The following is a 22523-nucleotide window of genomic DNA, read 5'->3' on the forward strand; positions in this document are numbered from 1 at the left end:
GCGACACTCAGCCTTCTCACTCGCTTAGTCCTCAGTTGTGTCCGACTCTTTGCGACCCCTGGACTGTAGTCCGCCAGGCTCCTCTGTTCATGGGGAATTCTCCAGGCAAGAATACCGGAGTTGGTTGCCATGCCCTCCTCCAGTGGATCTTCCTAATCCAGGGATCGAACCTAGGTCTCCCACATCATAGGCAGATTAGTTACCATCTGAGCCCCCCGGGCCAAGTGTCACTAATTTAGAAATAATCTTTTGTCTTCAAAATTCACTTTACCCTAGACCTTCTTCCAAGATATTTGATTAGAGGAAAGTGAAAGAAAGTGAAAGTCACACAGTCGTGTCTGACTCTTTGCGATTCCATGGACTGCGGCCTGTCTTGCTCCTCTGTCCATGGAATTCTCCAGGCAAGAGTACTTGAGTGGGTTGCCGTTTCCTTCTCCAGGGGATCTTCCCGACCCAGGGATCAAACCCAGGTCTCCCACATTGCAGGCAGATTCTTTACCAGCTGAACCACAAGGGAAGATTAGAGGAAGTCCCTACCAAATTAATGATATTGACATGTGACTGAGTGCAAGGATAAATACTCCAGTTTAGGAAAATGTGAAATTGACCTGAAGGACTGAATTTAATGATGGATCTACAGGAGCAGGGAGGACTGACAGGGAGATACTGGAGTGCGTCCCTGTTGTGTGTCTGCGTGTGTGCCACTCCACAACCTGCCTGTGTAGCCCTCAGTATTCCTTAAAGGCAGGTGTACACAGAAGAGGGGCAGACATTGATAATAAACAAACCCATCTTGGAGTTCAAGTATAATAACTGGAGGTCAAGCCAAAGTGAGCATTCACTGGCAGGAGAGCTACCAACTACAGAGACCTCCAGTGTGGATCAGATCATCAGCAGGATGGGGAAAAACACATTTCCTTCAGGCTCCTCTCATCCACACTGTTGAGTATTTTCCTCATGCTGCACACAGGGTCTAGAAGACCTATCAACTTTACCCCCACCTTTCTGAGGCCTGGTGAAGTCAGACCAACAGTGAAACTGAAGACACACTAGTGAAAACCAGAAACTCATCACGTTACCTTCTCCAACGGCCAGAAAACCCTTTTAGTGACTCTGATGGGCTCTATGATAAGCAGTTAGTGTCCATCATCTTCTTTTACACTCCTAGTAATCTGAAGAGCTAGGTGCTATGTTATTTCACAGAGAAGTTAAGCTAATGGCCTAGGGACACACACGGCTCATCATTTCAGAGTCAAGATTTGACAGCATGTGTTTATACAGCTCGTGTGCTCTTACCTACATAACATCTACATAGTCATGGGACTTTGGGGGTGGAGTGGAAGAGTTTTGAAACATTGTTTTAAAAATCATATTAATTAATGAGACTGTAGAAAATAAAAAGGGATAGAAGAAATTCACTTCATTGTTGCCATCTAAACCCCTAAACTTTTAGTATTTTGTAGTATGTTCCTATGGGCTTCCCTGGTGGCTGTAAAGAATCTGCCTGCAATGCAGGAGACCTGGGTTCCATCCCTGGGTCAGTAAAATCCAATGAAGAAGGGAAAGGCAACCCACTCCAGTATTCTTGCCTGGAGAATTCCATGGACTGAGGAGACTGGTGGGCTACAGTCCATGCAGTTGCAAAATAGTTGGACATGACTGAGTGACTAACACATGCACACAGTATGTTCATACAGTCCTTTATTTGCTGTTATAGTTATTTATGTATATATTTTCATACACTCTACTGTATACACAGTTTTCTATATTTGTACTCAATGCATCATAGTGTTCTCTATGGCATTTATTTTTGTAATCTAAATTTTTTCTTTAAATAATAGCATTTTATTCTTTCTGCCTATAAAAGTGGTTTGTTCCTCACTAAAGAGAATTCAAAATTCAGAAAGGCACAAAGAAGATAATAAAGAATGAGCTCTAATTTCACCATGCAGAGAGAACCGTTTTACTGCTTTATTTTTCATTTTTAAGACAATTAAATATTTGGGTTTATTTCCTTTCAGTCTTGCTTTTTAAAAACATATCCACATACTTTTCTTTCTTTTTTTCCCCCACATACTTTTCTTTAAAAAAACTGGGATCACAATGTGCATGCAATAATTTGATCATGCTTTTTTTTCACTTAAAATACTATCAACAGTTTCATATGTTATTAAAACACCATTTAAAATGCTTGTGTGACAGTATGGCACATAAAGAACCATTGATTTATTAAACTCATTATCTAATTGTAAATCTTTCGTGTCTTTCCAGTTAAAAATAATTTTTAGATGCTATCTCAGTAAGTATTTCTTCAAATAGCCATTTCAAAATTTCTGATTAATACCTTAGGATAAGATCCTAGTCAATGAATTGTTGTTCAAAGAGTATAAACTTTACAGAAGCACTCTATTCATATTGTTAATTGCTTTCATGAATGGTTGTATCAATTTATTCTCTCATCTCCAAGATAAAATGTCTGCCCATTTTAATTGCTGCACAGTTTACTATTTTTGATCCATTCTTCTTACAAATATGGCTCCCATGAACATCTCCAGACCAGGGTATTAAGGCGCCAGACCTGGGTTGAATTCCTCTTTCACTTCCCAGCAGACCTTGCACATTGGAGCCTCAGTTTCTTCATCTGCAGAATATAAAAATAACAGGGCCTCAAAAGGTTGTGACGTGAATTGACTAATTATTAGTTCAGTCAAAACAATGTGTCCTTTGTCTGCATTCTGAATTTTTCAGTTCCCCCATTTAATAAAATTATTTGATCTATAATCTATCCTGATTTTATGATCACTGAGCTTTTTTCAGCTCTGAGGTTCTATGAACTAAAATGGAGAAATTTGCAACAATCACAGACAAAATCCACTTACTAACATATCCTTACCATGTTTGGCTATCAGAATACATTTAAGAGGATTTGTTAAAAGGCAGAGTACAGGTGAAATAAGTAGATTAACTTACAGTATAATGTAAAATGAGTTCATTTTCTTTTTTCTGTACTCCAAAGTAAGGAATGAAAAGTAATCAACACAGAAGCTTCAAATATAACTATCTAAGTTGTCATTTAGTGCCAGTTAGCTCAGTGGTAAATAATCTATCTTCCAAACAGGAGACATGGGTTTGATCCCTAGGTCTGGAAGAGCCTCGAGAGAAGGAAATACAACCCTCTCCAGTATTCTTGCTTGTGAAACCCCATGGACAGAGGACCCTGGCAGGCTACAGTCTATTGGGTCACAAAAGAGTCAGACACAAATTAGCAACAAGTTGTCATTTACTAAAATTCCAATGTTTTTGTAAAACTTTTCTCTATCTTGTCTTTAGCGCTCTCTCTCTCTCTCTCTCTGTGTGTGTGTGTGTGTTACTCAGTCATGTCCGATTTTCTGAGGCTCCATGGAATGTAACCTGCCAGGCTCCTCTGTCCATGGGATTCTCCAGGCAGGAATACTGGAGTGGGTTGCCATTCTCTTTTCCAGAGGATCTTCCTGACCAAGGGATAAAACCAGCATCTCTTGCATCTCCTGCGTTGGCAGGCAGGTTCTTTACTGTCTGAATTACCCGGGAAGCTCCTGTCTTTAGGTTCGGTTCAGTTCAGTTCAGTTGCTCAGTCTTGTCTGAATCTTTGCGACCCCATGGACCGCCAGACCTCCCTGTCCATCACCAAGCCCTGGAGTTTACTCAAACTCATGTCCATTGAGTCTGTGATGCCATCCAACCATCTCATCCTCTGTCATCCCCTTCTTCTCCCACCTTCAATCGTTCCTAGCATCAGGGTCTTTTCAAATGAGTCAGCTCTTTGCATCAGGTGGCCAAAGTATTGGGGTTTCAGCTTCAACATCAGTCCTTCCAATGAATATTCAGGACTAATTTCCTTTAGGATGGACTGGTTGGATCTCCTTGCAGTCCAAGGGACTCCCAAAATCTTCTCCAACATCACAGTTCAAAAGCATCAATTCTTCAGCACTCAGCTTTCTTTATAGTCCAACTCTTACACCCATACATGACTACTGGAAAAACCATAGCCTTGACTAGATGGATCTTTGTTGACAAAGTAATGTCTCTCCTTTTTAATATACTGTCTAGATTGGTCATAACTTTCCTTCCAAGGAGTAAGCATCTTTTAATTTCATGGCTGCAATCACCATCTGCAGTGATTTTGGATCCCCCCAAAATAAAGTTTCTCACTGTTTCCACTGTTTCCCCATCTATTTGCCATGAAATGATGGGACCAGATGCCATGATCTTAGTTTTCTGAATGTTGAGCTTTAAGCCAACTTTTTCACTCTCCTCTTTCACTTTCATCAAGAGGCTCTTTAGTTCTTCTTCACTTTCTGCCATAAGGGTGGTGTCATCTGCATATCTGAGGTGATTGATATTTCTCCCGGCATCTTGATTCCAGCTTGTGCTTCGTCCAGTCCAGCATTTCTTGTGATGTACTCTGCATATAAGTTAAATAAGCAGGGGGACAATATACAGCCTTGATGTACTCTTTTCCCTATTTGGAACCAGTCTGTTGTTCCATGTCCAGGTCTAACTGTTGCTTCCTGACCTGCATACAGATTTCTCAAGAGGTCAGGCGGTCTGGTATTTCCATCTCTTTCAGAATTTTCCACAGTTTGTTGTGATCCACACAGTCTAAGGCTTTGGCATAGTCAACAAAGCAGAAAGAGATGTTTTTCTGGAACTCTCTTGCTTTTTCAATGATCCAGTGGATGTTGGCAATTGATCTCTGGTTCCTCTGCCTTTTCTAAAACCAGCTTGAACATCTGGAAGTTCACTGTTCACGTATTGCTGAAGCCTGGCTTGGAGAATTTTGAGCATTACTTTACTAGTGTGTGAGATGAGTGCAATTGTGCAGTAGTTTGAGCATTCTTTGGCATTGCCTTTCTTTGGGATTGGAATGAAACCTGACTTTTTCCAGTCCTTGTGACCACTGATGAGTTTTCCAAATTTACTGGCATATTGAGTGCAGCACTTTCACAGCATCATCTTTTAGGATTTGAAATAGCTCAGCTGGAATTCCATCATCTCCACTAACTTTGTTCGTAGTGATGCTTCCTAAGGCCCACTTGACTTCGAATTCCAGGATGTCTGGCTCTAGGTGAGTGATCACTCCATCGTGATTTTCTGGGTTGTGAAGATCTTTTTTGTACAGTTCTTCTGTGTCTTTAGGTAATTTCCCCCAAATCAATTTGAATAGAATGTACAGAAAGCCAGAACTCTGACTATGTAGGTTAAATATGCATTACCCACCGAATGCCTAGGTAGAATGCAATAGGAGCTTTGGCAGTGGGGAGCTGTCTCCTAACAAGATAGCTTTGCGAGTCCCAGGAAACACCAGACCTGCTCCCACAAGGAGGCTGATCCCTTTCCTTGACCTGTTAAATGTCACTTCCTAAAGCCCTTTTGCCTCTGGATATGTCAGGGGAGTGTGTGATTTCCTCAGTTCTGTCTCACCACAGCAAAGATTTGAAATGGTGGACCAGTGTTACAGCTTGGTTACAGCTCAGTTTTATTTGGCAAGCAAAGGATAGTACACCTTCAAGGTGTGAGGGTGGGCCGACCCAATAAGAGAGGTCTCAAGGGTCTTGGCTTCCTCCTCTCATCTGTTTGTCTCCTCACCCTGAGCCTGCCCTATGTAAATTGGGCTAGCCAGGAGAGCTGTTTGTTTCACCTGAGGTTCTCACTCTGGTCCTCAGATTTTCTTTTGTTCCATTTTTGTGGGCTTTTTCCATTCTTTGTCTTTTAGCCACCGCCATTTTGGACTCCTTTTTCCTATTCTAACTACCTAACATTCCCTCTTCAAGAGATGGAAGGCCCAAATCTTTGGGAGTAAGGGCATCGGAGTCTCACTGGCTACTTCCTGCTGAGCTGGGATGGCGAGGGGCATTGGGCCTCCCCCTCCTGCTAGTCTCAAGCCTCAGAGTCCTCATGGCAGTGTCCATCTAAGGGTGAGTGATATTTTCTGGGGTCAGGTGTAGTTTTATACACCCTTGTTGAACTGGTACTACATGTTGTAGCTTGTTGACCTGGCCAGAGACAAAATGGGTTAGACAATTGATAATATATGGAGCGATCATAAGCAGCATCAATATGGTGATAACAGGGATTAGTAGGGGTATTAGTCAACTCCAATTCCCCCTCTCCAGGAGAAGGATCCCCCAAGAGAGATTGTAGCAACCCCAAGAACTCTCCAGCTCATTCTTTGAGATTCTGAAGGATCTGAATGTTTTTCTTGAGGACTGTGAGACTTTCTTTAACTTGGTTGGAGGTGTTACCCAGAAACAACATGTCTCATTCAAGATGGCTCAAGTCCCTCCTTGTTCAGGGATCAGGGGATCTATCTCCTGTCTATTTGGAGCACAACCCGTACCAAGCTGTGTTGGCTCTTTAGAGCTATTCTGAGAAGTCTTATCCCCAGAAACTTAATTTTGGCAGTGTTCATTAGAATGGCACTCATCTGTAGTCCTGAATAGGTATCTGAGATCTCCCATGGGCTCACAGGTGTATTGAGTGTCCTCTTCTGTTTTCTTCCATGGCTTGACTTGTGAGTAGTGAATCCAGGAGTCATGTCCTTGTACCTTGACTGCTGGGGTGGTAGAAAGTATTACGGGTAGGGGCCCTTCCATGTGGGCTGGAGTTGAGCCTTTGGGGACCCATATTTCCAGACTTTAATTAGGACTTGAGTCCCTGAAGCATATAGTGGTGGCTCTTTAGAAACTTTGGGGTCCTGGTTAACACCCCACAAGCATGTATCTTTTTGGAATTGCCAAATGGTCATGGTATAAGACCAGAGGGTCTGAGCCTCTGGATCTAGGAAGAAGTCATTGACATAAATGAAAGGTCTCCCATATAGCATCTCATAACGACTAAGACCAATCTGTTCCTTAGGGGCAATACATGTGCAGAGGAGAGCTATTGGTAAAGCCTCCTTCCATCCCAGGGAGGTCTCCTGGGTTATCTTTTTTATTGCTGATTTTAAGAATTGGTTGGCTCTTTCTACTTTTCCTGAAGACTGAGGCCTCCAGGCACAATGGAGATAATAAGTAATGCCCAATGCATTGGAGACCCCTTGGGTGACCTTAGAAGTAAATGATGTCCCATTGTCACTTTGTAATGACCTTGGCAGACCAAATCTCGGAATGATTTCATGGAGTAGTTTTTTTACTACCTCCTCAGCCTTCTCAATTCAGGTGGGAAAGCCTTCAATCCATCCTGTGAATGTATCTATCATGACTAGCAGGTATTTATACCCTTGAGAAACTGGCATCTGGGTGAAGTCCATCTGCCAGTCCTCTCCTCAGTAGGCCCCACGCTATTAGATGAGTTGGGCCAGCTGCAGTCTTTGAGCTCCTTGGTGGTTGTTTAATTGGCAAGTGGGATAAGAGGAGACCACTTGCCTTATAGTTGTTTGGAGGCCCGTTCCTCTCAAAGACCTTTCTAGTAATCTTTGGAGGGCCTTCTCCCCTAAATGAGTGATGGCATATAAGGAGTTAACCAACTTTCATTGGAGGTTCCCAGGCAGAAAAAAAAAAAATAAATAAAGAGTCCCTCCTTTTGGAACCACTCCATATGATCTTCTTGAAAGCCCTCACTCCAAGCTTTAAGAGTCTCACCTTCAGTATATGAAGGAGTTTCTGGCAAATTAGTCTGTGGAACTAAGGTGGCCACCCCTATTAGGTCATGGTTCTGTAATGCTGCTCTCAGCTGCCTGATCAGCTGCTTGGTTCCCTCGTGTCACTTCTGTGCTCCCTTTTTGGTGTCCTTTACGAAGGGAAACCGAAACCTCAGTGGGCAGATGGACTGCCTCCAAGAGCCTAAGGATTTGATCATCATATTTGATTGGGGACCCTCGGGTGGTCAAGTAGCCTCTTCTTTTCCAAATAGCAGCATGTGCATGTAGCACCAGAAAGGCATACTTGGAGTCAGTGTAAATGGCTACTCTTTTTTCTTTTCCCAGCTCTAAAGCTCAAGTCAGGGCTATGAGCTCAGACAATTGGGCTGAAGTACCTGGTGGCAAAGGTTTAGCCTCTGTGGTCTCAAAATTGGAGACTACTGTATATCCGGCTCTTCTTTTCCCATCCAAGACAAAGCTGCTTCCACCAGTGTACCAGATTTCCTCAAGATTGGTCAGAGGATCTTCTGACAATCCCTCTCAGGGCTTTGTCCATTGGTCCGACGTTTCTAGGCAAGAGTGAAAGGGGAGAGAGCCTTCGGGGGTAGGCAGGAGGGTAGCTGGGTTAAGAACCTCACAAGGAAATATAGCCAGGCCTGGATTTTCCATCAGCACTACTTACTATCTGAGGATCCTTTGATCAGACATCCATAAATGGCCTCTCCCATTCAGGAGTTGTTTCACTTGGTGACTGGTAAAAATAGTTTGTCCCCAAGAGAGTTTTAAAGTATCTTCTATCAGGACTGCAATAGTTGCAAGATTTTGAAGGCAGGGAACGACCTCTTTTCAAAAAGGGAGTAGGACACTCAGGGACCACCAGAAACTGGTGGAAAAATATTTGTCTGTCCCAGCAACAAAGAAGCACTCGGGTGAATCTTTTCATAATTGTTTTTCCTGTAGCACTCAAAATGGTACAGGTTTGAGAGGAGAAGACTCCAGAGTAGGAGGTCAGGACAGAGTAGGGAGCCCCTGTGTCAACCAAGAAATTCTGGGACCTACCTGCCACATCCAGTTTCACCCTTGGCTTCACTCCCATGATGGTTATCTGTGACAGGCAGGCTGAGTGGAGGGGGCCGCTTCAGTCCTATTGAACAATCCTGAGGGAAGGCTTGGCACTTGACCTTGAGGCTGTTGGGTCCCCAGGGCAGAGGGCCGCACAGTGTCCCAACTGATAGCATTTATAGCAAGCCATTTTAGGAGACACTCTTTGGCCCAATGCCCCACTTGTCTACAGATAAGGCATTTGCCTGGTGCCTTGTCCTTCAAGGACTCGGGGTTTGCCATAAGGCTTCCCTGAAGGGCGGCCAGCATCTGGGCATGCCTTGTCTCTTTCCTTCTCTCCCTTTCCTGGGCCTTGGCCTCCCTCTCCCGTTCTCTGTTATAAAAGGTATTGGTGGCTATCTGGACCATTTCATCTAAAGAGGCAGCAGGGTCTTGCTGCTGTAGCTGTTGTAACTTTATCCTGATCTTTGATGCACACTGGGACAGGAATTTGTCCTTTAAAATCACCTGTCTCTCGTAAGAGTCTAAGTTCAGATTGGTAAACTTTTGGAGGGCCTCTTTTAGACTTTCCAGAAAGGCAATGGGGTTCTCGTTGGGCTCCTGAGATACTGCTGAGACTGGGCACAGTCACACAACTCATAAGCTTCCTTCTATTTCCATGGGTGGACTTCCTTAGGGGTGAGTCTTTCTGAAGCTTATTCTACCCAGTATTGTTGCAACCTGAGAGCTGGGCGTCCCTGGGTCAGGGTGTAGATCCCCAGGCAGGTTGAGGCATGACAACCTTCTGGAGATCGAATACCCAGGCAGGCAAAGGCATGTCGACCTCCCAGGAATTGGGTCCCTTGGCAGGTCAAGGCATGTCAACTTCCTGGGACCCCTGGACTGGCAGCTCCCTGAGCAGGTTGAGGCATGGCAACCTCCCAGAGACCAGATCCCTAGGCAGGTCGAAGCAGGTCGACCTCCTGGGACCCTGGGCTGGTGGATCCTTGAGCAAGCTGAGGCATGACAACCTTCCAGGGACCAGATCCCTAGGCAGGTTGAGGCAGATCGACCTCCTGGGACCCCGGGCGAGTGGATTCCTGAGCAAGCTGAGGCATGACAACCTCCCAGGGACCAAATCCCTAGTCAGGTCAAGGCAGGTTGACCTCCTGGGACCCCAGGCTGGAGTTGGGCATCCCCAAGGTCTCCAGTGTGACTAGCACTGGGTAGGATTAAGGGGTTGTAATCTTAACTCATTGCCAGTTTGTCCACTGCAGATGGGAATAGATACCAGGATGTAAAGCAATCTAAGCCTGTGCCCTGAGACTGGGAACCTGGCAAAATGGCCATAGGCCTTATCCTCTTATAGCCCTGAAGGGATGTAACTCACTGATTTCTTCCCTTAGTCCTCCATAAGAGCAGTTTAGGGTGTTTCCCATGGTAAACATTTCATTGTCATAGAATAATAGAAGTAATGACAAAGGAGTGGGTTATCTGGTACTGTTAGGGAGTATTTTAATAATAAGCTGGGTGGAGTGATGTTGCCTACAAGGGGGCAGGGTCCTGGTTGTAGGGGTTAGTAAGTGGCTTAAGAAAGAATTGATAAGAGGCTGCAGACCAGATGTTCCATAAAAGTGGAATGGAGATTTGATCTAGGGATATGTTTGTAACTTTAGGAAAAGGGTGGTAAGGGTTTGGGCCCAAACGGCCTTCAGGGCTAACTCCCAAAGTGGCAAACATTGTCCCTGGAAGCTCAATTGCCCTTGAAGGGATGCCACTAACAGATGGACTTCTAGCAGGCATTGTGTGCCTGTCACCTGCCCTAGCGGGTTCACTGAGAGATGTTGTTGTTATACATGTTGTGGGAAACATGGAAGGTGAAGGCCTGAATCTCTAGAGGGATTGGATTTCCCTCTTAAGGGTCAGCTATTTTCTGGCTGTCCCGCTAGAAGATTGTATAGGCAAAACTGTGGGCCCAGATGGGGCTCAGGAAAAGAGAATGAAACAGGAGGGAAGGGGGCAGGGCACAACTTTTGAAAGAATGACATAGCCCAAGGTCATAACATAAACCCATTAAAATCAAGTGGGTCCAAGATGGCAGACAAGTCAAATTCAACTAAGCCTTGATCCTCAATCTGCAAGCTAAATGACACACCCAGAGGTGACATGACAGTTCCAAGGCACTATCAAAAGACCAAGAAGTGGGTGGTTCCCCAATTGTTGGAATGATCCTCCCACTCATTAGCATATGAATTCACCCAGCTCACACAAACTAACCACACATTTCATGGCCACCACATACACCCTCTGCGATGGCACACACTCTGTGGACTGTGCTTCTTTCTGAATCTGAACAAGTCTACCTCTTACCTATCACTGTGTCTCACTGAATTCTTTTTACAATGAGACATCAAGAACCTGAGCTTCATTAGGTCCTGAAACCAGGCACCATGGGCTTTGGCCAGGCTCAAGTTCTGGTTGGACACAACTGAGTGACTAAGCATAGCACAAAGTCCCCGCCACATGGGTTTGAGTCCCAATCTTAAGTAAACGGTTTCAAACACAATTTTCAGAAATTGAAAGATGATGATCTGCCCAATCAAACAGTGGAGAGAGGAGCTGAAGGACAAGAGGAAAAAGGAGAGGAACCCCTTTCATAACTTGCCAGAAAAACTGCGAAATGCCTGACCTGCACCCACAATTTTCATTGGCCTGATCCTTGGCACAAAGGAGGTTAAGGACAGAAGGACCCTCATGCACTTGGGCAACAGCTACTAGGGCACAGCAGATAGTGGAGCCTTTGGGATGCAATGGGGAGTAGCCCCTGCTAGAGTCACTCAATTGCATGCCACTCGTCTGTTCACAGGGGGTTCAAGGAAATAAGAAATGAGAGACTGTAAAGGAATTCAGATTTTGTTAGCAATATGTCCTTCCTGCCATAGGGGTGAGGACTTCCTACCTTAACTGGAGGTCTTCTGGAATCTGAGATTGAGCCACATGAGCTTTCTGCCGAGTTTGTTTTTGCTGCCCCAGTTTCCAGCATGCTGGGCTTCTTGTCACTTCCACTGCACTGGATTTCCTTTGCGTTCAGCTTCCACCACATGAGCTTTCGCCAAGTTGGGCTTCTGCTGTGCTTGGTTTCCACCTTGCTGGGCCTGAGCTAAGGTTGTTTCAGCCAGGTTAAATCTGAGTCATGGCACCAGATATGTCAGGGGAGTGTGTACTTTCCTCAGTTCTGTCTTGCCACAGCAAAGATTTGAAATGGTGGGCCAGTGTTACAGCTCTGTTACAGCTCAGTTTTATTTGGCAAGCAAAGGATAGTACACCCTTGAGGCATGTGGGCAGGCAGGCCCCAAAGGGGAGGCCTCAATCCATCTTGGCTTCCTCTTCTTATGTGTTTGTCTCCTCCATTCCTTGAGCCTACCCTATGCAAACTGGGCTGGCCAAGAAGGGGCGTGTTTGTTTTAGCTGAAGTTCTCACTCCAGTCCGTGGATTTTCTTTTGTTCCATTTTTGCAGGCTTTTCACTTTCTTCGTCTTTTAGCCACCACCATTTTGGACTCCTTTTTCCTGCTCTACCTACCTAACAAACCCATGCAAGCATGCAGCTTGTTTAACCCCATGTGCCCCGGAGTCTGCTGTGCACCCATATCACCCGTGGTAACTGTGTGTGTGTGTGTGTGTGTGTGTGTGTGTGTGTGTGTGTGTGTGTGTGTGTGAAAATACAGAGCTTCAGGTCCAACTGCCCAGATATTCATAAGTTGGGCAGGGTCTGCAAATCAGCACTGCAACAAACTTTCCAGCTGATTCTGATATGACAGATCCACAGACCAGCCCTTGTCAACCACTGACAAACCTCAGCTTGTGCAGCTGGGGGACTGAGGCCAAGAAAGGCTAAATGGACTTGCTCAAGGTCACACAGCTGAGTTTCCAGAAAAGATGAACATGACTCTTTGTTTCTCCCAATTTGAAGGTGAATCAGGTAACTGCTTAACAGTCAAAACTGAAACGTAGAAGTGCAACTGTTACCAAGTCCAAGCTTGCTCTGCTCTCCACATGATAGACCAATGAATCTGAGAGACAAGATGTTGAGGGAAGGAAGAGACTTTAATTGGGGAGCCAGGAGACTGAGAAGACGGCAGGCTAGTGCCTCAAAATAACCATCTTATTGGGGTCTGCATGCCAGGTTCTCTTATAGATCAGAGATGGATCAGAGGAAGCTAAGAAAAAAGGCTATTAATCTTGCAAATATCTCCTAGAATGGCAAGCTTCAGGCAGGGGATGTGTTAACTTCTTCCTTCCTGCCATCCACAGGTGGGTAGGGTTCTGAACAAAGGAACCTTAGTCTACCAGTCAGGCCAAGGGGCATGATTCCCTGAGGCAAACCATTCTGTATGATTATAATAACAAAAGCAATGAAAAGCAAGTCAAAGAAACAGTTCCAACATGGAGTCAGAATTGGCTTCCTCCCTGCAACATAACCAGAGCTCAACCTCCCAGGGGAGGCAAAACTAGAGAAAATTCTGGGCTGGGAGGAGAAGGAAGAAACCAAATGTTTAACCTTTCACTTTGGCACTATCTGAGAAAATTTTTTTCCAACTAATTTTGCTTATTTGGGTGATGGGCCTAAATTCCATTTTCATCCATTTTCTCCACCCTACATTGACTCTCCCAGGTTTTTTATACTGTTCTGGGGCCCAGAACCTTTTGAGAGTAATTATCTGACTTTATGCAATATCAAGGGAATATTTATTAAAATGACATAGTGACTGGATGCAAACTGGTATCCTGAATTAGATCCTAGAATGAAAGAGACACTAGTGGAAAAACTGGGGAGATCTGAATAAAGTTTGTAGTTTAATGAATACTAATTTATCAACATTAATTTCTTAGCTTTGACAAATGTACCATTGTTATGTAAGATGCTAACGTTAGGGAGAACTGGATGATGGGTGTACAGGAACTCTGCAACTTCTCTGTAAATATAAAACTATAGCAAAAGAAAAGATTTGTTTAAAAAATGAGCTTAGGTAACAACAAACCAGAGCTGTCAGTGAAGCAAAGACAAATTGCTAATCAGAGTACTGATTCCCTCTCCCATTGGCAGAAAATCCTTTTGGAAGCTGACTGCTTGATTTGTGTGAGAAAGTTACTTAGGAGAAAAAGTCTGTTATCTCCCAGAAGGTAACCTGACTGAGTTGGGGAGAAGAGTGTGCTTTAATTTCAGGAGAATAAGATAATGATTTCCTTCTCTAAGAGCACATTGTGTCTGTGCAGTTTTCACTGAGGTAATTGTTTTCTATTTAAGTAACCAACAAAAACTGGAATAACCTCAAAGTAGGGTTTGTATACAGTAGTTTATATACAGTAATGGGATTAAACTGGATGCTTTCTGTAGTAAAAAACATTTTTAAAAAGTAATATTTTGTGAAGGTTGGTCATCTTCATTGCACAGCATTGGTCCCTGTGGAGGAGGTGCCTGCGCTTGATATTGTAGGAAGTGAGAAGTCTTCAAACCTCCTGTCCCCATCTCACCTTCCTGCAACAGTACCTGAAGCATCCCCTTTATTCAATAAACATTTTGTTGTTATTGTTGTTGATTAGTTGCTCAGTCGTGTCCAATTCTTTGTGACCCCATGGACTGTAGCCCACCAGGCTCCTCTGTCCATGGGATTCTCCAGGCAAGAATACTGGAGTGGGTTGCCATTTCCTCCTCCAGGGGATCTTCCTGACCTAGGGGTCGAACCCGTGTCCCCTGCATTGGCAGGTGGTTTCTTTAAGACTGAGCCACCAGGGAATAAAGCCAGGGAATAAAACATTTACTGGGTATATTAATAATAACAGCTAAAACATAAGAAATAATTATTATGGGCCAGGTGATGACCATGAATGCTTTTAATTTTCACAACAACCATGCAAGGTAAGAATGAGTTATTATGTTTGGTTCTGTAAATGGGAGTTCAGACTGGAAGGTAAAATTGTCCAGGTCTGACAGGAAGTGTGTGGCAGAGCTAAATGTTGAGCCTGGTTTTATCTAGATCTTCTCACTTTGGATGTCGTGGAAAAATGCTTTGCACTGCAGTGAACCATGCCACAGGGGCAGAGGGCAAAGAGCAAAGAGGGGAATTATATCTGTGTGCCGATGGGAATGGAAGCCAGGAGCAATGTGATTGGTTGGAGTCCTAGATTTCAGAGGCAGCTGCAGAGTGGTGGTCATCTAAGTTGTGGGAGAAAAAAGGCATCTCTAAGGGAGACAAGAGGAAAAGTGAGGCCAAAGTCTTCAATCTGCCCACATGTAGGCAGCAGGAGGTGGAGAAGGGGGTTGTTAGAGAGTAAGCAGAGGCCAGGAGAGGGAAATATTGGGGATGCATATGCAGAGAGAATTTCAAGAGGTCATCAAATGCTCTGAGAGCTTAGATATGATGGAGAAACAAGAAGCAGTGGCATTTAATAATTTGCGTCATATCAGTTCAGGCCAGTACAATAGGAGGATCAGATCCATATTCAGAGGAGTTAGGAGGCAGGGAGCAGCAAGGCAGGAGAGGGAACAAGGTCAGGGTGCATGCCCTACCCGTTCGGCGGGGGATGTAAGGAGAAAGGAAGGACGGTGTCATTTTCAAAGCTGAGAAATGCTGAGAGGTGGAGGATCCACGGCTGAGTGAGAAAGTGATGATGCACAAGGAGGAGGAGGAGGAGGACCATTGATGCGGGGAGACCCAGAGCAAAGGGATTGCAGAGGGATGGAGGGTGCCGGGCGCCAAAGAAGGAGCAGGTGGTGACTCCTGGAGGGACTGGGAGCATGTGTGGAGAGGGCCTCTCTCCGAGAAAATTCTTTCCCCTTCCTGCTGTGTGCTCCCTTCTCTCTCCCAGTTTCCAAGATCTGCAGGAGACTGGACTCTCAACAGCTGGGGCAGTCTGAGGGCACTGTCTTCCTGGGCACTAGGTCCATGGGTGGAGTCAAAACAAATGTCCTTTTGGTCATCATTTGGGGTTTGTTTCAGATCAGAGGTGCGATTTCACCAAGGGCTTCTGCTTTTAGTCTTTTATCAACACCACAAAGTCACATTATCCCACTGATCATTAGATTACTCTCACTAACATCATAATCACATTGCATATCCACAAATACATCACTATTCACTTAGGGTAATCAGTTTTAATGACACTCGCTTCAGTTTCTTTCATAAATCACATGCTTTTATGAGATAATGGAGGAGAAACATCTAATTTTGAACTCGGACAAATGAAAAGTGAATGCATGTGTTTTTAAATGTATTTTTGTTGACTTCCCATGTCCATTACTCAAAGGGCAAAGACTATCTCCTGACTTCTCTTTTAGAAATAAATGAGGCAAAAGTACAGTGGATTTTGAATACCAAAGCATTCACTGAAATGTGTTGCAAACAAATAATAAACGTAGCTCCTCCTTCGTTGACTTTGCACAAATCTCAGCTGAATAGAAATCAGTGGTGGGAAGCAGTGTGTCTGATAGGCTCTGAAAGCGGTAAGGAGGAAAATCTTAACACCACCGCTTTACAGGAGCAGAATCAGACTCAGCTTGCTGTGTTGTCTGTGGAAAATAGAACAGCAATTTCTTCCATCCAACAAACATATATTGAATTCCTACTATGCGCCACACTAGGTACAGAGATGGATAAAACATTTTCTGTGGCACCTGCAGAGAGAGCTTCAGCAGACAGTAGCCTTGTCCCACCCATTTTATCTCCCCCTTCCATCCACCTCTGTGAATGCACACCCAGAGATCCAAAAATGCATGGATTTTATGTCCCTCACCACCCCCTGCCCACCTCTCTGCCAGGGAAAGGCCAGCTCTCAGGAGTGCCCCATGGCAGGTAATTGAGCCACCCTCCTTGGTGGACCTGCCCTGAGATCCCAACCCTGTGACTTCCTGCCTTCCCTCCCATACCCTACCAGTCCATCAGGAGACACCAGATCCTTGCCTCAGGCTATCCTTCAGAGGATTCCCGCCAGAGACAGGGGCTCAAAGAAGAAGTTTTTTCCTGCTGGCTCAAACAGAAGTCAGCCCGAAGACAGATACTACACTTGATCTTAGCCAAAAGGCCAAGAAGCAATATAGTGAAAATGAGTATACTACTCAAAGCAATCTATAGATTCAATGCAATCCCTATCAAGCCACCGATGGTATTTTTTACAGAACTAGGACAAATAATCTCACAATTTGTATGAAAACACAAAAAACCTAGAACAGCCAAAGCAATCTTGAGAAAGAAGAATGGAACTGGAGAAATCAACCTGTCTGACTTCAGACTATACTACAAAGCCACAGTCATCAAGACAGTATGGTACTGGCACAAAGACATAAATGTAGATCAATGGAACAAAATAGAAAGCCCAGAGATGAATCCCCGCACCTATGGATGCCTTATCTTTGACAAAGGAGGCAAAAATATACAATGGAGAAAAGACAATCTCTTTAACAAGTGGTGCTGAGAGAACTGGTCAACCACCTGTAGAAGAATGAAACTAGAACACTTTCTAACACCATACACAAAAATAAACTCAAAATGGATTAAAGATCTAAATGTAAGACCAAAAACTATAAAGCTCTTAGAGGAAAACATAGGCAGAACACTCTCTGACATAAATCATAGCAAGATCCTCTATGACCCACCTCCCAGAGTAACAGAAAGAACAGCAAAAATAAACAAGTGGGACCTAATTAAACTTAAAAGCTTTTGCAAAATGAAGGAAACTATAAGCAAGGTGAAAAGGCAGCCTTCAGAATGGGAGAAAATAACAGCAAGCAAAAGAACTGGCAAGAATTAATCTCCAAAATATACAAGCATCTCATGCAGCTCAATACCAGAAAAATAAATGGCTCAATACCAGAAAAATAAATGACTCAATCAAAAAATGGGCGAAAGAACTAAACAGACATTTCTCCAAAGAAGACATACAGATGGCTAACACACACATGAAAAGATGCTCAACATCACTCCTTATCAGAGAAATGCAAATCAAAACCACAATGAGGTACCATCTCACGCCAGTCAGAATGACTGCTATCAAAAAGTCTACAAGCAATAAATGCTGGAGAGGGTGTGGAGAAAAGGGAACCCTCTTACACTGTTGGTGGGAATGCAAACTAGTAAAACCACTATGGAGAACAGTGTGGAGATTCCTTAAAAATAGAACTGCCATATGACCCAGCAGTCCCACTGCTGGGCATACACACTGAGGAAACCAGAATTGAAAGAGACACGTGTACCCCAATGTTCATTGCAGCACTGTTTACGATAGCCAGGACATGGAAGCAACCTAGATGTCCATCAGCAGATGAATGGATAAGAAAGCTGTGGTACGTATACACAATGGAATATTACTCAGCTATAAAAAAAGAATGCATTTGAGTCAATTCTAATGAGGTGGATGAAACTGGAGCCTATCATACAGAATGAAGTAAGTCAGAAAGAAAAACTCCAATAAAGTATATTAGCACATATATATGGAATTTAGAAAGATGGTAACAATGACCCTATGTGCGAGACAGCAGAAGAGGCACAGATGTAAAGAACAGACTTTTGGACTCTGCAGGAGAAGGTGAGGGTGGGATGATTTGAGAGAATAGCATCGAAACATATTTATTACCATATGTGAAATGGATGCATTTCACAGTCCAAGTTCAATGCACAGTCCCAGTTCGATGCATGAAACAGGGCACTCAAAGCCAGTGCACTGGGATAACCCAGAGGGATGAGATGTGGAGGTAGGAGGGAGAGGGGTTCGGGACAGGGTTCTAGTATCCATGGCTGATTCATGTCAATGTATGGCAAAAACCACCACAATACTGTAAAGTAATTAGCCTGCAATTAAAATAAATCAATATTTTTTTTAGAAAAAGAAATCAACCTGAGGAAACCACATTCAAAGAGAAGTGGGTGCATCCAGTCTCTGGAATGATGGTGCTTAAACCAACCAACCAAAAAAAAAAAAAGCCATCCTGCATTTTCTGCTCTTGATCAGATGGCATGTTCTAGTTGAAGAAGCAGACATAATACATAAGTTCATTCACTAAATCCTGCTAGGTGCCAGGATGAAAGCAATTAAATGGTGAAATGGGAGCATTGAGGAGGAAGTATTCTCTGTGGCGTGTGCGTAGATGTGTGTGTGTGTGTATGTGTGTAGTGGTGCAATTGGTCAGAGAGTCTCAGAGACATTGTGCAGTGCTGGTGTTTGAGCTAATCTGTACTGGTGAACTGGGATCCCAGGGAGAGAAGAGGAAGAAGGACATCCTGGCAGCCTTTCCCCATGAATACACTGTCTTCTGCCCTAGCAGTATCTTTCTCCAAAGTCACATGCAAACTCTGTATGGCATAGGAAGCTCTTTAAAATATGGTCCCAGGCTGCCAATGGGACCTATTTGGTCCATACGATTTGCCTCCCCAAACTTCTTTTAGTACTTCCACAACATGCTTTTTCACAGTTCCTTTCCTTTGCATGTACTACTCCTGTCACCTAAATGCTCAGCTTGGCAAGGTGACCCTTGTCCATACCTAAATGCTCAGCTTTGCAAGGTGACCCTTGTTCATCTAGTACCCAGAGCAAAAAATGGCCCCTTGGCGACAACCCCCAGGTCTCTTTCTCTCTGGAGCTGCTGCTGCCTTTTCCTGGTGTGGATGTGCTCTGGCAACCTCAGTGGGCAGGGACCACCCCTCTCTTCTGATTGACCTCATGGGTATAATCCTGCTGCCTAGGTCTCTTCCATGGACAGATAGCTCCTAAGTCAGACAGGCTGGGACCTGGGACCTTTTGCTGCAGTGCTGCAATGCTTGCACCTGGACAAATGTCTCCTCAAGCAACAAAATACAAAGAAACTAAAAGTAACTGTATGCCTGTGCAGTTGGGGCAAATTCTGGACAAAAAGATACAAAGAGACCAAAAAGCTTAATTTTCACTTTTGAAGAGCTGGGAGAAAAAACAGGATACCACATGCCCCCTGCACACAATACCACCAAAGAGGTGGGCAAACCACCTACGCCACCCCTCTGGCCTGATCCCTAGACACCCCTACACTCACCCCATATAATGGGAACAAGGTTGCCCCACCTTGGTGAGTGAGGAAGCAAAGGAACCTGTTCTTGCTCCCTCCTATTACAGTAGGGGCATCAATAAAACCTTTCCTGAATTTGTCTGGCTTCTAGTCAATTTCTATTTATTTTTTTATTTTTTGATTTTTTTTTCAATTTCTATTTATTAAGGAGTCCAAGAACCCTGGTCGGTAACTTACAAATCCACTCATTTCCACCTATAGAAATGTTGAACCCTTAGCGTATAGGAATGCAAGGGATTTCTGTGTGTTAATTTTATATCCTGCAACTTTACTATATTCATTGATTAGCTCTAGTAATTTTCTGGAAGAGTCTTTAGGGTTTTCTATATAGAGGATCATGTCATCTGCAAACAGCGAGAGTTTCACTTCTTCTTTTCCTATCTGGATTCCTTTTACTTCTTTTTCTGCTCTGATTGCTGTGGCCAAAACTTCCAAAACTATGTTGAATAGTAGTGGTGAGAGTAGGCACCCTTGTCTTATTCCTGATTTCAGGGGAAATGCTTTCAATTTTTCACCATTGAGGGTAATGCTTGCTGTGGGTTTGTCAAATATAGCTTTTATTATGTTGAGGTATGTTCCTTCTATTCCTGCTTTCTGGAGAGTTTTAATCATAAATGGGTGTTGAATTTTGTCAAAGGTTTTCTCTGCATCTATCGAGATAATCATATGGTTTTTATCTTTCAATTTGTTAATGTGGTGTATTACATTGATTGATATGCGGATACTAAAGAATCCTTGCATTCCTGATCCCATTGTTTATTCAATTTTATTGAGTTATAATGGACAAATTAAAATTGCAAATGTTTAAGGTATAGAACTTCATGTTTTGATTGTCTATATTCATACCTACATCTATAGAATGAAAAAAATTACAATCATCTAATTACCCATCACCTCACAGCTACTATTATTTCTCTTTTTTTATTGGCCTAACTATTTTTGATGCATAACTCATTATGTGAGTAACAATCATTTTCATATTTTCTTGACGTATGTGTGGCATCATTAGTCTTGTCATTGAGATGAAATTTGGGATGGGGGGGTGTACGTTTCACTTCTATGAGATGACATCAAACTCCCATATTTCACAAAAGCATATATATGTGTGTGTGCATATATATATATATATATATGTATATGTATATGTATATGTATGTATATATACATATGAGTATGACACTTTAAGAAAGATACTAGTATTTCAGGAAACAAATATGTCTTGAGTGCCTAGGAAGTGTCAGATATTGTTGGTTCTGGACTTACAGAGAAGGACGTAAAGTCAATAGCTCTTGCCATCAAGTAATTTCTATTTTCATGGGCGAAGGGGTGGTTCACGATATTGGTGTGGGGCAGAGAAGAGCTGCTTTGGCTAAAGGGTGTGGGGAAACCTTCCCTGAGGAGTTGATATCTAAAACAAGATTTGAAGAATGAGATACAGTCAGTTGTGTGAAGATTTGGAAGAAGGGCATTTTAGGTAGAATAGCAAATTGCCATGTCATGAAGCAAGAACAAGAAGAGTGTGCTGAGGAACTGCCAAAGGCTGAGTGTAAATCGAAATCAGTCAGAGAGGAGCAGAGCAGAGAGAGAAGATTGAGACTGGAGAGGCAGAGAGGAGGTCTTGTAGGGACTTGTGCGGTAAGAATGGGGATTTCATCTTATGTGCAGTGGAGGGCTGCTAGATGGTTGATAAAGAAAGTGATATAGTCTGATTTATGTTTTAGAAAGTTCACTGACTGTTGTGGACTCTGTAGGAAAAGAGGACTCTCAGGCTCTTGGCACTACACAAGTATGATCTGATGATGACTGAGACTAGGGTTGTAGCAGGGGGAGCACAGCATCCAGATGAGCATTTGGGACCACAGGATTTCAAGTCCAATCTCAATTTATAGCTTCATCACCTGAAAGTTATTTGACCTTGAGTAAGTTTCTAAACTTTGTTACCACTTAGTTTTCTCATCTGTAAAATGGGAATGATGATAGCATGTATCTATATCTTAGGGTCATTCTGGGATTGAATGGAACAGTTTATGTAAAACACCTGATATCATATTAGAACAATGATAAGCATAGGATGCACCCTTATGGCAGAAAGTGAAAGAGGAGAAAGTTAGCTTAAAGCTCAACATTCAGAAAACTAAGATCATGGCATCCAGTCCCATCACTTCATGGCAAATAGATGGGGAAACAGTGGCAGACTTTATTTTGGGGGGCTCCAAAATCACTGCAGATGGTGACTGCACCCATGAAATTAAAAAACGCTTACATAACTGGAAAGTTATGACCAACCTAGGCAGCATATTAAAAACCAGAGACATTGCTTTGCCAACAAAGATCCATCTAGTCAAGGCTATAATTTTTCCAGTAGTCATGTATGGATGTGAGTTGGACTATAAAGAAAGCTGAGTGCTGAAGAATTGATGCTTTTGAACTATGGTGTTGGAGAAGACTCTTGAGAGTCCCTTGGACTGCAAGAAGGTCCAACCAGTCCATCCTAGAGGAGATCAGTCCTGGGTATTCATTGCAAGGACTGATGTTGAAGCTGAAACTCCAATACTTTGGCTGCCTGATGTGAAGAGCTGACTCACTGGAAAAGACCCTGATGCTGGGAAAGATTGAGGGCAGGAGGAGAAGGGAACGACAGAGGATGAGATGCTTGGATGGCATCACTGACTCAATGGACATGAGTTTTGGTAAACTCCCAGAGTTGGTGATGTACAGGGAGGCCTGGCATGCTGCAGTTAATGAGGTCGCAAAGAGTCAGACACAATTG

General features: G+C 43.5%; 1 long non-coding RNA gene and 1 pseudogene across 1 annotated transcript; both read right to left on the reverse strand.

Moving 5' to 3' along the window:
- Positions 1–2092: 2092 nt before the first annotated feature.
- On the reverse strand, positions 2093–11743 carry LOC122689652. The gene is made up of 3 exons (XR_006339876.1): positions 11622–11743; positions 8017–8190; positions 2093–2641 (listed from the first exon to the last, which is right to left on the reverse strand). It is a non-coding gene; the product is annotated as an uncharacterized LOC122689652 (long non-coding RNA).
- Positions 11744–16637: 4894 nt separating this feature from the next.
- LOC122690908 lies at positions 16638–16755 on the reverse strand (annotated as a pseudogene).
- Positions 16756–22523: the final 5768 nt, after the last annotated feature.

This window comes from Cervus elaphus, chromosome X, assembly GCF_910594005.1.
Source record: "Cervus elaphus chromosome X, mCerEla1.1, whole genome shotgun sequence".
Taxonomy (NCBI): Eukaryota; Metazoa; Chordata; class Mammalia; order Artiodactyla; family Cervidae; genus Cervus; species Cervus elaphus.